Genomic DNA, 12,860 nt, shown 5'->3' on the forward strand with positions numbered 1-12,860 from the left:
TGTGTAGCTTTGGTTTTCTGTTAGACTGTTATAAGTCTGTATTACTCCCAATGTTCACTATGGCAGATGTCCCAATATCTCTAATACAGTCATGAGCCACTGGAGTCACTGGATATGACCTGGCTCTGTGTTGGAAGTTCCAACTTGGAACAAAGCACTGTACATCACTATGGTGATGAAATCATCATCTACTGTAGTCTGTACTGTATTGATTTCATGATTATTCGCTCAAACTATAGCAAAACTAGTTTCAACAGCCAGGGTACCATGTGCTGCTACAGATAGAGAAGAATCAATGCAGAGCCACGTTTGAAGTGCTGCATGAGGTCATTTGATGTGCTGTCATTAGCATCTCCCGCTTCCCATCGTCAGACCTAGTCTTCTCTGATCCAATTACTGTAATGTATATTTTATTGGGCTTTACTTCATGTTTTTATAGTTTTTAACGTCTTGTGCTTTAAGGTGCTTTAACATATTTTTCTGTTTTTGAAAGCTCCATTTCAATGGATGTGGAAGTTATTTTTTGTGTGAGTGGAGATTACTCTGATGTTTGACTACGGGGGAGTCTTGTTGGGGGTTGACAGTGTCTGCGTGTGTATATGACAAAGAGAAGGAGGGGGAGGAGGTGTGTGTGTGTGTGTGTGTGTGTGCGTTCAAGGGGGGAGGGGGGGGGGGGGCAACCAGTGATTTATGTCGCTCTTGGCCTTTTTTCTCTATAAGCCTCTGAAGACAGTGGTCCTGGGGTGGAGAGAATACACAGGGGACCAGTGTTCAAAGTCTGGTGATGGTCCTCTTTCAGATTCTAAGCTGCATGAAAAGTTCATATAAACTGTGTAGCAGCCATTAGGAAATGGTCTCTGAGTCTGCAAACACAATGAGAGTTTACCATCCAGACACACTAATTTGTACTGTATGAGGGGGTAACACTGTCTGTGCACTCATTGATGTTCCACATTTTATGGGGAAAGAACTTCCAACTTTGGGTGTTAACCTGACATTCCAACCAAAGGTTGTGACTCCCAATTTGACACCCAATAATGAGAGGCGGTATTGACTCATCCCAAATTGTTAAAGATGGCAAAAACCTGTAAGGCCTATTTTATCAGAGTGAACCATTAACTGCCCTAGGGCAGCAACTTTAACAGTATCTTTCCATCTGCTATACTAACTGCCCTAAGGGTAGTAACATCTATACCTTTCTGTAGCATTGACCGGGACTGTTAGAAAATGAGCCTGCATGCTGTCCTCTAATGCTCTTACGCTGTTATAAAATTCAATCTGCCGGTAAGGAATAAATAGCCCACATGAATGTGATTTCCAAGGCCTTGGCAGAGAGGGAGGGAGAATACCATGTGGGGACGACCGCAGTAATTGTCTCATTTCTAGACAGATGCCCACAGGTAAGAGTAATTACAGAGGCCCATTATTTCCCATCCCGTCCGTACATCTGGTCTATGTGTTTGTGTGCTGGTCTCTCGGGCAGGCGGGCCCCGCTGCAGATTCAGATTGCATAGGTGTGGCTTTGGTGCGACATCCGAATGTGACACATGAAAGACAAAAGAGGCCTAGATCAACAGAGGGCGTCTCTGCCCTATTCTGCTGCTTCGGCGTCAATCTGGCAGATGGCATGGGTCTGTCTGAGGCCCCGGCATCGAGGAGTGCAGCGGCTTCAAAGCGCCTCTGTAATCTACAGGAACATCACAGGCTGGGAGAAAGTGACTGTCTCTCCCAGACACCCGCTCTGCTAAGAGGGCGAGTGAGACCGTAATGAAAGGCAGATAAAGGGATTGTTGGGATCGCTAGGCGCAGGCAGCCAGGGCCGACTAAGCCTCACACGCAAAAAGAACATCAGGTAGATAGTCTTTCTTCTTCTTTCACGCTATTCTTTTCTTTTGAGAATCTGCAGATAAATGATCAAGTCAGATATTTTACACCCCCAAAAAACATGAACACAGCGAACGACAAATAATTACTTGATTCAGTCTAAAAAATGGACACACTGTGATAGGTAAGGTATGGGTATGGGGTAAACTCAGTGGTGGAAGGAAGCATGATGAATACCACAAGTTACTTACAAGTGTTGCAGTTTCTTTTGATGTGCCAGTCAGGCCTGATGCCTGCTATCAACCTCAGTACTAATCAGACAGGAACTCAGGTCTTTGTCACCTCCATGTTGTATTCATATGCCACCTGCTGACTACTGTGTGGATCCCTCACTTCATTTGGACTAATTACATCTGACTTTAAAGTGACTTCCCAGTTCACTGCAGGTTTATGTCTCATTCCAGGGACACATTGGTGCCTGATGATACCAGCAATATCAAAGGCGTAGCATAGTATAATTTAGTTTCCTTCTCCCCAGTTGTACCATGGTTTTATGATTGATAAGGGAACAATGTCAAATGTAGACCTACTTTATCTTCCCCTAGTCTCTCCCCACAGCCGATGTGGAGCGCCATGAGTCTTACAAACAAGACTACCTTCCTCCTAATTTGGAAAGGGATGAAATTCTTGGAGAATATTTAATAATTATAGCAATTGTATGGATGGTGCATTCATTTAGGCATTGCTATAGATACACATAGGCGCTAATAGTCTTTGTGTGAGACTAGCTACACTGTATATCCCATTGATTTATACAGGAACAAGGATCCTCTCCACCTCTCTCTGAAACTCTTTTTGATCCCTAATGCTCCACATGTTTGACGTGGTGTGATGGGGGATGTAGTAGACAGCTCTGTCCCAGGAGACCAGCTCTAGACTGGGGGTAACAGCTAGCGTATGAAGCTGGAGCTGCTCAGTGGGGCTAGATTCGCATGGATGGATCCGTCATAGTCTGCAGCCTCCCACTCTGCTCCAGAGCCTGGGGACTTGTTAGCTTAGCTACCATTTGTCTGGGCAGCTCCTATGGTAGGCCTACAGTGCAGATTTTCCTATCGTCTTGACAAGCAACTGGACTGTGCCAGCCTGTCAAAGCTCTTAATGGTTCCAGCTTTCAAAACATAGATTTTTCAGGTTTCTTAGGTTGCCCGTTCATTCCTCATCCTTCCAGGGGTTAAGAACCACGCTTATTTAGGGTGGTAGTGCAGATAGGCTTCAGTATAATGTATCTTAACACCTTAAGATGAATAATGGAAGATGGAGCTGGTTCCAAACCATAAACCCTTGCAGCCCAATTTATTTAAAGGATTTTTGGGGGCTATTTGGCCTAACGAGTGTCAAAAGTCGAGCAGTACTTCATACAGTACAACTTCCTGCATGATGGAGATTACTACTCTTGGCAGCACTGGATACATCCTTTCACTTTCTCAGTTTAACATCAGTCACATACAGTACATCATTCTTGCATTAAGAAATCCCATCAAGCAGGCAAAGCACCAAATCAAATCAAATGTTATTGGTCACATACACATGGTCAGCAGTGTGGCGAAATGCTTGTGCTTCTAGTTCCGACAGTGCAGCAATATCTAACATGTAATCTAACAATTCCACAACAACTACCTAATACACACAAATCTAAGTAAAGGAATGGAATAAGAATATATACACTACCGTTTAAAAGTTTGGGGTCACTTAGAAATGTCCTTGTTTTGAAAGAAAATAAAAATGTGTAGTCCATTAAAATAACATCAGATTGATCAGACATACAGAGTAGACATTGTTAATGTTGTAAATTACTATTGTAGCTGGAAACGCCAGATTTGTTAAGGAATATCTACATAGGTTTACAGAGGCCCAATTTCACAACCATCACTCCTGTGTTCCAACGGCACTTTGTGTTAGCTAATTCAAGTTTATCATTTTAAAAGGCTAATTGATCATTAGAAAACCCTTTTGCAATTATGTTAGCACAGCTGAAAACTGTTGTTCTAATTATAGAAGCAATAAAACTGTCCTTCTTTAGACAAGTTGAGTATCTGGAGCATCAGCATTTGTTGGTTTGATTACAGGCTCAAAATGGCCTCCACTTTCTTCTGAAACTCGTCAGTCTATTCTTGTTCTGAGAAAGGAAGGCTGTTCTATGCGAGAAATTGCCATGAAACTTCAGATCTGGTACAACGCTGTGTACTAGTCCCTTCACAGAACAGCGCAAACTGTCTCTAACCAGAATAGAAAGAGGAGTGGGAGGCCCCAGTGCACAACTGAGCAAGAGGACAAGTACATTAGAGTGTCTAGTTTGAGAAACAGACGCATCACAAGTCCTTAATTGGCAGCTTCATTAAATAGTACCCGCAAAACACCAGTCTCAACGTCAACAGTGAAGAGGTGACTCCGGGATGCTGGCCTTCTAGGCAGAGTTCCTCTGTCCAGTGTCTGTGTTATTTTGCCCATCTTAATCTTTTCTTTTTACTGGCCAGTCTGAGATATGGCTTTTTCTTTGCAACTCTGCCTAGAAGGCCAGCCATTGGAACACAGGAGTGATGGTTGCTGATAATGGGCCTCTGTACGCCTATGTAGATATTCCATAAAAAGTCCGCCGTTTTTCCAGCTACAATAGTTATTTACAACATTAACAATGTCTACACTGTATTTTTGATCAATTTGATGTTATTTTAATGGACAAAAAATGTCCTTTTCTTTCAAAAACAAGGACATTTCTAAGTGACCCAAACTTTTGAATGGTAGTATATGTGAGAAGGCTGTTCATTGACTACAGCTCAGTGTTCAACACCATAGTGCCCACAAAGCTGATCACTAAGCTAAAGACCCTGGGACTAAACACCTCCCTCTGCAACTGGATTCTGGATATCCTGATGGGCCGCCTCGAGGTGGTAAGGGTAGGCAACTACACACCTGCCACACTGATCCTCAACACTGGGGCCCCTCAGGGGTGCGTGCTTAGTCCCCTCCTGTAATCCCTGTTCACCCACGACTGCGTGGCCAAGCATGACTCCAACAGAGTTAAGTTTGCTGACGACACAACAGTGGTAGGCCTGATCACCGACAACGATGAGATAGCCTATAGGGAGGAGGTCAGAGATCTGGCAGTGTGGTGCCAGGACAGCAACCTCTCCCTCAATGTGAGCAAGACAAAGGAGCTGATCGTGGACTACAGGAAAATGAGGGCCGAACAGGCCCCCATTAACATCGACGGGGCTGTAGTGGAGCGGGTCGAGAGTTTCAAGTTCCTTGGTGTCCACATCACCAACAAACTATCATGGTCCAAACACACCAAGACAGTCGGGAAGAGGGCACGACAACACATTTTCCCCCTCAGGAGACTAAAAAGATTTGGCATGGGTCTCCAGATCCTCAAAAAGTTATCCAGCTGCACCATCGAGAGCATCCTGACCGGTTGCATCACCACCTGGTATGGCAATGCTCGGCATCCAAACGTAAGGTGCTGCAGAGGGTAGTGTGTATGGCCCAGTTCATCACTGGGGTCAAGCTTACTGCCATCCAGGACCTATATACTCGGTGGTGTCAGGGGAAGGCCCAAAAAGTTGTCAAAGACTCCAGTCACCCAAGACATAGACTGTTCTCTTTGCTGCCGTACGGCAAGCGGTACTGGAGCGCCAAGTCTAGGTCCAAAAGGCTCTTTAACAGATTCTACCCCCAAGCCATAAGACTGCTGAACAATTAATCAAATAGCCACCCGGACTATCTACATTGACACACCCACCCCCTTTGTTTTTACACTGCTACTCGCTGTTTATTATCACTTTACCCCTACCTACATGTACAAATTACCTTGACTAACCCCGCACATTGACTCAATACCAGTACCCCCTGTATATAGGCTCGTTATTGTTATTTTATTGTGTTTATTTTTATTTAGTTTATTTGCACCTGTTGTATTCGGCACATGTGAGAAATAAAATTTGATTTGATCCTCTTGAACTTCCTCTTTTGAATATTCATGGTTTCTACAAGGTTGCTTTAAATCCAGGTGTTTACCTGATTCCATTTTGTTCACAGACATCTCTTTAAAGTACTTAAGAGGAATCGTATTGTCATCATATGTAGGTCACGCTAGATGTGTGATGATGACATATTTTATCCATCTCTTTCGTGTAACACTGTTACTCCTGTCAGTTGATGATGGTTGACATACCACTGGGCAAAAACTGGTTGAATCAACATTGTTCCACATCATTTCAACCCCAAAAATCTATGTGATGACGCTGAATCAACATGGAAAACTGATTGAATTTGCAAAATCTCACCAACGTAAGGGCATTTCAACTTTTTTTCACCCAACGTTTAACCTAAATCCAATGACTTGGTAACAGTTTTTGTTGATTGGACGTCGAATACACGTTAGTTGACAACTCCACCAAATGTAAATCAAAACTATATGTTGAACTGACGTCTGTGCCCATTGGGATGCTTTAATGTTTAAAGCAGTCATCCGCCATCTGTGGTTGGTTCTCAGCCACCTTCCCCTGTTTATATTCTGGCCCTTATTTGGACACTGTGTTAACAAAACTCCAGATGAGCTTCAATGCCATACAACACTCCTTCCGTGGCCTCCAACTGCTCTTAAATGCAAGTAAATGTAATGTGGTGCGTACTGGCGGCAGAGAAGTCAGGCGCAGGAGAGCGAAAACTGATTTACAACGGTGTCATTTAATAAACAATAAAAAAAACACCGTAAACAGAACAATAAATGAAATGGGTCAAACAAGACCCGGTATCCACCAGCATAATGTGCACAAGCACAAAGAAGAAACAATTCCGGACAAGGACATGGGGGGAACAGATGGTTAAATACACAACATGTAATTGATGGAATTGAAACCAGGTGTGAGGGAAGACAAGACAAAACCAATTGAAAATGAAAGGTGGATCGGCGATGGCTAGAAGGCCGGTGACGCCGAACGCCGAACGCCGCCCGAACCAGGAAAGGGACCGACTTCGGCAGAAGTCGTGACAGTAAAACTAAATGCATGCTCTTCAAAACGATCGCTGCCCGCACCCACACGCCCGTCTAGCATCACTACTCTGGACGGTTCTGATTTAGAATATGTGGACAACTACAAATACCTAGATGTCTGTTTAGACTGTAAACTCTTCTTCCAGACTCACATTAAGCATCTCCAATCCAAAATTAAATCTAGAATCAGCTTCCGATTTCGCAACAAAGCATCCTTCACTCATGCTGCCAAACATACCCTCGTAAAACTGACCATCCTACCGATCTTTGACTTCGGCGATGTCATTTACAAAATAGCCTCCAACACTCTACTCAGCAAATTGGATGTAGTCTATCACAGTGCCATCCGTTTTGTCACCAAAGCCCCACTGCGACCTGTAGGCTCTCGATGGCTGGCCCTCGCTTCATATTCGTCGCCAAACCCACTGTCTCCAGGTCATCTATAAGTCTTTGCTAGGTAATGCCCCGCCTTATCTCAGCATTTGGGGGGCATACTTGTAGTAGCTGGCTCTGAGTTAAGAAAGTAGAAAGCTGAAAATGTCTGGGTGTCAGCTGGTGTTTCACTTTCAGCAACAACACATCCAGGCCCAGGCCCAGGCCCAGGCCCAGGCCCAGGCCCAGGCCCTCCCTACATACTTTCCTTTGAAAGATTCAAGAGCCATTCAAGAGGTGTGTAATTAGCTAGAGTTTAATTAAAGACCAATTTGAAATGGGGACTGAAAGGCAAATTAAAAAGGCTTATAAAACAGAATAACAAGCTTAATATCGCTCTTCAACAACATTATTTAAATGGCAGTTTTTACAGTTAGAATGTTTACAGTTTTGTGGGTTCCATGTTACTACACTGTTGTGATAAAACTGATGCTATATTTAAAATATGAGGCCCAAAATATTTTATAACATGTCAAAAGCTTTCTTTCTCCTACTGTGTGAATAATTTTGACACAGAAGTCAAATACTACAACAAATTGAATCGCTGCAAATGTAAAAAAAAAATATATAAAAATGTACTTAGGCAATGCAATTTGTTTTTACGAGACACTGTATCCTTATATTAACTCATGAATATCCCACTCTCCATTAAGCATCCATTCAAAAAAAGAAAGAAAAAAAAGGCACATGGGTGCAGGTTCACATCCACTATGGAATGCTGGAGCAGGCATGTAGAAAGAGCCACTAGTTTAAATCAAACACTGTACATGTTCCCAAGGAGACTCTATCCTCACTATGGCTGTTAGGTATTTATAGCATTGAGGTATATTAATAGGGGTGAAGTAGAATTAATTTATTTGCGGTATGGGAGCTCCTAAATGTGCACGCGTGCACCATTTTTTAAATTTTTATCAGCCTAATCATAGAATTATATACAGTGTAGAATCCCTATTAATTCAATATGATCTCTGTGGGCCTAGTCGTAATTTGTCATTTAACTTTTAAAATGTACTACCTTTTATTGTGGCATAAACAAAACCAGTAATGATGTTTTCATCTGATTGTCAAACAATCACTTCTAAGCGCTCCTGTACTAGGCTACCTGCGCACATTCATCCACTCACAACATATTACCAGCCTCCAAACAGTGGTGAATGGAAAGAGACTTCTGTTACACAAAACACCACAAAGTGTAATGACATTTGGCGACAGTCATTAAGCCAGAATTTATGCATCCACTGCTGTCAGCGCTTTGGCCACTCATCTCTGCCTTGGCAAAATGTCATTGTTCTTGTTGAACCACATCGCATTTTGGAGCGTAGACTATACCACCCGTTTTCCAAGTCCATTTGCACATTTGTCATGCCTCTGACTTGTAATAATGATAAAAACTGGTCTAATTGCCTACAGTTTTCTTGAAATTTTGTTTTAATTATTGTGATAGGCTCATGTTTTACCGGTATGGCGTACCCCCAGTATTTATTTTGCCAGGACGCAGTACCCGACTGTACCGCCTTACTTTCACCCTGGGTATAAAAGAACTAGAGACTGCGTCCAAGATTGCCGACTGTTGTTTTCAACGTAATCTACTCACGTTCGCATACGCCATTTCGAGGTTCCTGCAATCTTTCTTACTGGGATTATTGCGTCTGCGCACTAGCACTCAGTGCTCACTGGACAGACAGCAGTGTTGCATGAACATGCTCCGGGAACTCACTTGAGAGAGGCCAGCAGGCCACAGCCGGCCCGGTTCCTGTCAAAGATAGAGTGGGCCTGTCATCACTCCGTGTACTGGGCAGGCTCTGAACTGGGCGCCACTGGGGAGCATACGTTCAGAGACATGTAGTGATTGGTTGTTGGTGTCCTGAGACAGGGCAAGTCTTTGCCCAAGTCTCTTGAAATTAATAATTTGACAAAAAAAAACAGATATTGGACCTAAAATTATTAATTAATTCTGAGGAATGGCTGCCCATTCAATAGAGAGATGTACAGTTCTGCAACACAGAGCCAGTCAATGTGCAGATCATGGCCGTTTCCCCTCAGTTTTAGATCAGAATTTATTTGAATCTAATCTCCCAACTCATTAAAAGTGGTGTAAATGTGAAACCGATCCACCCAACCATGAAAATATGTGCCATATGGATATCAGTCTAAATGTAAGAATATTGAATGATGTTTCTTCCTGGCATAATAAAATCTGACCTGAAAAAATATGTTTGTTAAACAGTTGTTAAGGTTTGAATTGAGTAGTGCCTAACTAAATAGAAATTATATTTAGTGTATCACAACTTTCAGCAAATGTGTCACGCCCTGACCAGGTGAACTCTTCTATTTTGGTCAGGGTGTGGCATTTCTATAGTTTATTTTCTATGTTTTGGTATAGCCTTGCTTTGGGGCGTATTTCTATGTTGGGTTCTGTCGATTCCCAATCAGAGACAGCTGTCACTAGTTGCCTCTGATTGGGGTATCATATTTAAGTTCCTTTTCCCCCCACGATGTTTGTGGGTTGTTGTCTCTTTTTGTTGGAGCAGTAGCGATACGTTTATTCTCTGTTTTGACCGTGTTATTTCCGTCTGTAATAAATAACATGAGTTCGCTCCCAGCTGCGCCTTGGTCCACTTCTTCCTTCCTGAACGACGATCGTTACAAAATGATAAAAACATGATTACCATCTGTTTTTTGAAGAGGTTGATTCTAAACCTTTTGATGAGGCAGCAGAGCCATTTAATACCTCTAGCAGATGTTGTGGTATACTCAACTGGAAAGACTTTGGCAAAGGCAAATCTAAGAACTTTTTATCCTCTTGGAAAAACAGCTTTCTTTTACACCTGGGTGACAGATCCATTGTTAAAGCCAATACGTATACAAACTCTCCCTCTGTGCACATTTGTCATAAGGGCTGGGAATTGCCAGGGACCTCACGATGTTATCATGATACTTCAAGTGCCAATACGCTATGTTTTGGGATTCTCACGATTCTATATGTATTGCGATTCGATACTGCGATTCAGAGAGACGAGAGAGCATGCGAAAACAAGTTTTGATCAGTCAGGGAAATAAATAGGCTCACTATTTACAAAGAATATGGAGAACAAGCTATAGGATGAAGCTATACCGAAGTTTTGACAGAGGTACAACTGGCTAGCGCTAGATAACGCTACCTACAGTAGCATATATACACTACATGACCAAAAGTATGTCCAATGGCGGCGAGCTTTACCACTCCAGCCAACGCTTGGCATTGCACATGGTGATCTTAGGCTTGTGTGTGGCTGTTCGGCCATGGAAACCCATTTCATGAAGCTCCAGACTAACAGTTATTTTGCTGATGTTGCTTCCAGAGGCAGTTTTTATGCATTACACACTTCAGCACTCAGCGGTCCCGTTCTGTGAGCTTGTGTGGCCTACCATTTCTCGGCTGAGCTGTTGTTGCTCCTAGACATTTCCACTTCACAATAACAGCACTTACAGTTGACCGGGGCAGCTTTAGCAGGGCAGAAATTTGCCAAACCGAGCTCTTCAGTAAGGCCATTCTACTGCCAATTTTATACACCTGTAAGCAACGGGTGTGGCTGAAATAGCCAAATCCACTAATTTGAAGGGGTGTCCACATACTTTTGTATATATAGTGTGTATATACATTTGAAGTCGGAAGTTTACATACACTTAGGTTGGAGTCATTAAAACTAGTTTTTCAACCACTCCACAAATTTCTTGTTAACAAACTATAGTCTTGGCAAGTCGGTTAGGACATCTACTTTGTGCATGACACAAGTAATTCTTCCAACAATTGTTTACGGACAGATTATTTCACTTATAATTCACTGTATCACAATTCCAGTGGGTCAGAAGTTAAAATACACTAAGTTGACTGTGCCTTTAATAAACAGCTTGGAAAATTCCAGAAAATGATGTCATGGCTTTAGAAGCTTCTGATAGGCTAATTGACATCATTTGAGTCAATTAGAGGTGCACCTGTGGATGTATTTCAAGGCCTACCTTCAAACTCAGTGCCTCTTTTCTTGACATCATGGGGAAATCTAAAGAAATCAGCCAAGACCTCAGAAAAAAAATGTAGACCTCCACAAGCCCACAAGTTCATCCTTGGGAGCAATTTCCAAACGCCTCTTTGTAAAGTTAGTTTATTTATCTTTATTCCAGATATGTTTATGATCAGAGGATGGTTCGGAGGTCACACTTGTAACGTTGCTAATAGGTACCACGTTCATCTGTACAAACAATAGTACACAAGTATAAACACCATGGGACCATGCAGCCGTCATACCGCTCAGGAAGGAGACGCGTTCTGTCTCCTAGAGATGAACGTACTTTGGTGCGAAAAGTGCATATCATCCCAGAACAACAGTAAAGGACCTTGTGAAGATGCTGGAGGAAACAGGTACAAATGTATCTATATCCACAGTAAAACGAGTCCTATATCGACATAACCTGAAAGGCCGCTCAGCAAGGAAGAAGCCACTGCTCCAAAACCGCCATAAAAACTGCCCATGGGGACAAAGATCGTACTTTTTGGAGAAAGAATAGAATAGAACTGTTTGGCCATAATGACCATCGTTATGTTTGGAGGAAAAAGGGGGAGGCTTGCAAGCCGAAGAACACCATCCCAACCATGAAGCACGGGGGTGGCAGCATCATGTTGTGGGAGTGCTTTGCTGCAGGAGGGACTGGTGCACTTCACAAAATAGATGGCTTCATGAGGGAGGAAAATTATGTGGATATATTGAAGCAACATCTCAAGACATCAGTCAGGAAGTTAAAGCTTGGTCGCAAATGGGTCTTCCAAATGAACAATGACCCAAAGCATACTTCCAAAGTTGTGGCAAAATGGCTTAAGGACAACAAAGTCAAGGTATTGGAGTGGCCATCACAAAGCCCTGACCTCAATCCTATAGAAAATTTGTGAAAAAGCGTGTGCGAGGAAGGAGGCCTACAAACCTGCCTCAGTTACACCAGTTCTGTCTGGAGGAATAGGCCAAAATTCACCCAACTTATTGTGGGAAGCTTGTGGAAGGCTACCCAAAACATTTGACCCAAGTTAAACAATTTAAAGGCAATGCTGCCAAATACTAATTGAGTGTATGTAAACTTTTGACGCACTGGGAATGTGATGAAATAAATAAAAGCTGAAATAAATCATTATCTCTACTATTATTCTGACATTTCACATTCTTAAAATAAAGTGGTGATCCTAACTGACCTAAGACAGGGAATTTTTACTAGGATTAAATGTCATGAATTGTGAAAAACTGAGTTTAAATGTATTTGGCTAAGGTGTATGTAAACTTCCGACCTCAACTGTATATACAATACAAAACATTATGACATAGATTGACCAGATGAATCCAGGTGAAACCTATGATCCCTTGTGTCACTTGTTAAATCAACTTCAATCAGAATAAATGAAGGGGAGGAGACAGGTAAAAAAAAAAAATAATTAAGCCTTGAGATAATTGAGGCATGGACTGTGTGTGTGTGTGCCATTCAGAGCGTGAATGGGCAAGATAAAATATTTAAATGCATTTGAATGGGT

The sequence above is a fragment of the Salmo salar genome, chromosome ssa26, assembly GCF_905237065.1.
Source record: "Salmo salar chromosome ssa26, Ssal_v3.1, whole genome shotgun sequence".
Taxonomy (NCBI): Eukaryota; Metazoa; Chordata; class Actinopteri; order Salmoniformes; family Salmonidae; genus Salmo; species Salmo salar.